Consider the following 4502-nt stretch of genomic DNA (forward strand, 5'->3'; position numbering starts at 1 on the left):
CCTCTCTCTTCTTATTGCGGCAAATACGTCTCGCTTCCTTCTTCAGTTCCCTATAACGGTCCCACATGGCTCGCGTTGCGCCCGATCGCAGCGTGGCCCTGTAGGCGGCATCTTTTTTCTCTGCGGCTTCTTGACATTCCTCATCGTACCAGTTGTTCTTTCGGGCTCGCTGAAATCCAACTACTTCTTCGGCGGCGGTACTTAATGATCGGGAAATGTGGTTCCACTGCTCGCGTACGTCGGATTGTTGAAGAGTGCTCTCAGAGAGCAGGTGTGTGAGTCGAGTGGCGAATAAATTGGCCGTCTGTTGTGATTGCAGCTTTTCGACGTTAAGCTTTCCTTGCATTGTTGGGCGCACATTTTTTGCTGCACAGAGGCGGGTGCGTATCTTGGCTACAACAAGATAGTGGTCCGAGTCGATGTTTGGCCCTCGGAGTGTACGTACGTCCAAAACGCTTGAACCATGCCTTCCGTCTATCACAACATGATCGATTTGGTTTCTCATTTTTCGATCTGGAGACAGCCATGTAGCTTGGTGGATGTTCTTATGCTGGAACCTAGTACTACATATTACCATATTTCGGGCCCCGGCGAAGTCGATCAGCCTCAGTCCGTTATCGGACGTTTCGTCGTGGAGGCTGAATTTTCCGACAGTGGCGCCAAAGATCCCTTCCTTGCCCACCTTGGCATTAAAATCGCCAAGCACGATTTTGACATCGTGTCGGGGGCAGCGCTCATATGTACGTTCCAAGCGCTCATAGAAGAGATCCTTGGACGCCTCATCCTTCTCTTCCGTCGGGGCATGGGCGCAGATGAGCGAGATGTTGAAGAATCTAGCTTTGATGCGGATTGTGGCTAGACGTTCGTCCACCGGGGTGAACGCCAGTACTCGGCGACGGAGTCTCTCTCCTACCACGAATCCAACACCGAATTTGCGCTCCTTTACGTGGCAACTGTAGTAGACGTCGCAAGGCTTCACGCGAAGTTTTACGCCTTCTCACTTTAGCTCGCTCCCAAACGGGTGTTTGGTTGCTACCCAGAGGATACGTGGATATAAATATCCGGACGTTGTGAGCTGCGATTTGAACCGTACGCACAAGAATCGCTTCTGGCCACTCCCAGGTGAATGGCAGTCAAAAGTTTTCCACTTCTGCGCAGGGAACCATCCTCCAGCATCTGCCCATCACAAACCACTAAAACGGACTCAACAACATTGTACATTGTACAACAACATCACTGAAAGTTATCACCGCAAAGAGATAAGCGCGGATCTGAGCCCACATCGACCCGTTGGCGCGTTTGACCTTTCCAAAGCCTTCGATGCAGTCACCCACGCGACACACTTCCAGCACATCCCTGACTCGTCGCTTCCACATCGGACGAAGCAAATTACCTGTGCGGGCGGCACTCGCAACGCTACGAGTAAACCATGTGGTATTAAACATGAAGTTTCCCAAGCAGCGTTCTGTGTCCGAAGCTTTTTAATATAGACATAACTAAACTCCCTCCTCCACTAGCTGGGACTATCCTAGTGATGGCTGCACCATCTTGGTGACCTTTAAAAAGATTACTGGCTATCCTTCGACCTTGCAAGATTTTTCAAATCCAGGAACCGAAAAATTTCTGCGGCTAAATCGCCCGCCACACTCTTCACAACAAGGACAAAGGACGTCAGGATAAACCTTATCGTAAACGTGGATAGCGACAAAACCTCACCGTTAAAACACCCAAAATACTTTGCGTCATTTTCGATAGCCTATTCTCCGAGCCGATCACCGCCAATTGTAATAAGCTTCGTGCGACACATAACATCCTCAACTCACTTGTCAGCAGCACTTGGGCTTACAAGGCGATTGACCGGTCGGTCCTGAGCTACGCTGTGCCAATGTGTTTCACGGACGAAACGACGATGTTAAGCCGTATGTTGACTTTCCACCACGCCAAAGTGGAGACCAGCCGCCACACAAGACGTGGTACTATCGTGCTCCGCGTTCGCCCACTGCCCATCAGTACGGAGTCTCAACAGTTACGTCTCGCCTCTAGGGGTGTGCATTTTATAGAAGCCGAGCTGAACCTTCGCTGTGGACTACACCAAGTAGTAGTCATCACTTGATGTTTAGCCTTATCCGGCAAAAGATATAATTTGGAGTGCCCGAGGAAGTAGCTTTCGCGTCGCTTCGGGTCGAAAGAGGCCTAAGCTACCCTCCGCTATCGCGCAACGTCAGTTGCATAGGTCGCCACGTTGGTAGAACAAATTTTTGCGCCATAAGTGGGGCTGCCTACCAGCAATTGCTGTGCTTACCTCTGATGCAAATGCTGCCTCGTGGTGGTGGTTGGCAGAACCACAGGCTTCGATGTCCATTATCCATTTAGGAGTAGACAGAGCATACCCTAAAGTTGCACCATCCAAGTCATGATCTGTACCTGACTTATGTGTCACATTCCAGTGTTCTGATTAGCACGGAGTGAGTGTAAATGGCAAAGAGCTGCTGGTTATCCCCCAGAGCCCACAAACCGTATGAGGCATTCCCTGTTTTATCTAAGCCCAAGGCAGGGTTTTGGGCGGCTCCATCCGTTGCACTTGTTGCATCTAACCGAAGCGAAATCCGGGTGGAGTTTTCTCTGGTTCGTGGGGAGGGGAGGAGCACTTGAAGACTACAACTTCGCCTCCGGTGTGAGTAAGCTCTAGTCAACCGTGAGGTCCCTGTCTATAGCTAAATGTCAAGTGATCAAGAGGCTGAACAAACAGCCCAAAAACAGTGCACCAGTGAAAGGGAAAGCCTCCAAAGCCATGGACCCAACGGAATTTTCATGCTGATGTTGAAACATTTGGAGCCCGCGGGAGTAGCATATCTCACCGAGGTCCACTCTCATCATTCCCGATGTTTGGAAACGGTAGAGTGGTCCCACTGCTGAAACCGAGGAAACCAGGCAACAAAGAAGACTCGTATCGCCCGATAACGCTCCTTTTCCCGGTCGCGCAGACACTTGAGGCCATGCTACTCCCATGCTTCACACACCACCTGACCCCAACGAAGCATCATAATGGTTTCCGCAAAGTGCACAGCACAACAACATCCCTTAACGCTATAAACACCCAAATAAATATGATGAAATAACTCGTAGCCTAAACCTCTACATTCACTGTGAGAGAACAGTCCTAGTAGCGCGTTTGACACCCTTTGTCTTTTCACTCTACTAGAAGACATTGAGGCTTCCCTCTCTCCCTCAGGGACCCAAACGGTGGTCCGCGAATTATATGAGTAGCCGACAGTCGTCAGTAATCTTCCGATATCAAACATCCAAACTTATAAGCATTAAACAAGTGTAAGAAGGTGGGATGCCGCAGACGTGCCCAACAGACCCTCGCTCGAGGAGGAGCCTCCGCCCAGAAAAGTCAGAGGGCGCAGTCCATACATACATCGACCAATCACTGGACCCGACGTCGTACCGCTGCTGCAACAACAACGTACCCACGAGTGATCAATGTTATTCATAGGGTGTCGATCACCACCTATTACGACTCCCGGCCTATGAATGCCGTGATCGGAGCCCAATCACCACCTGTAGCAGACACGTAGATTCAACTGCCAAGAGAGACCCGCGTTGTTCTGGCCCAGTTACAGTCTGGATTCTGTAGCCATCTTAATAGTTACCTGTCCCGACTAGACCCCAATACGACACCAACCACCTCTTCACATACCAGCTCAATTCCACTCAACTAACACCCCTATCCCTTTGGTCCGATCTCGTCGAAACTGCCCGTTTCTTGGTCCTACCGTTAGTTGATCTGGGCGACAATGATTGATGAACAAAGCGAAATAGGTGGGGCTTAGTAGTGCCGCTACAGCTATTTGCCAAGGCGAATTTACGCAAGGTGGTGTGTAAGTTCGCCTTGGGATATGCCAACTCGGCACGGTCATTATTATTTGTGTCGTGATGACGATTAAGAAGTTTCATTTTATAATTCTTTTTTTATTGTTTTGTTTCTCTTTATTTTTTTTTATTCCTTTTTTATAAAATAATTAAGCATGACTACAGTTAATACAAAGGGTATTTTGTTTTATATAGAAAAATGTGTGTATGTGTGTCGCTACCCAACAAGCAAAATAAACTTAAAGAAAGTTTTTTTTAAGTTTTCAATTATAAATATTAAGCTTACAAAACGTTGATTTTTTGTTTATGAAACGCTTGAAAGTAAGCGTAATATAATCGAAAAGGAACATTGGTTATAAGCGTAGAAATATAAACTTGTAATAAATGTTCAAAACAAAGCTTTTTATAAGCGTAAAAGTGTAAACTTATAATAAAGGTTCAAAACAAGTTGTTTATAAGCGTATAAACTTACTAAAAATTTTCAAAAGAAAGCTTTTTATAAACATTTTTATAACCCTTTATTTAAAGATATTTCATTAAAAACTCATACATAGATTGCTTAACATCTAGAAACTAAACGAAATGCGAATTTTCGGCGGACTCATCTACAGTCGCGAAAATATAAA

This window comes from Rhagoletis pomonella, unplaced genomic scaffold (assembly GCF_013731165.1).
Source record: "Rhagoletis pomonella isolate Grant_MI unplaced genomic scaffold, Rhpom_1.0 Rhpom_scaffold_00006, whole genome shotgun sequence".
Taxonomy (NCBI): domain Eukaryota; kingdom Metazoa; phylum Arthropoda; class Insecta; order Diptera; family Tephritidae; genus Rhagoletis; species Rhagoletis pomonella.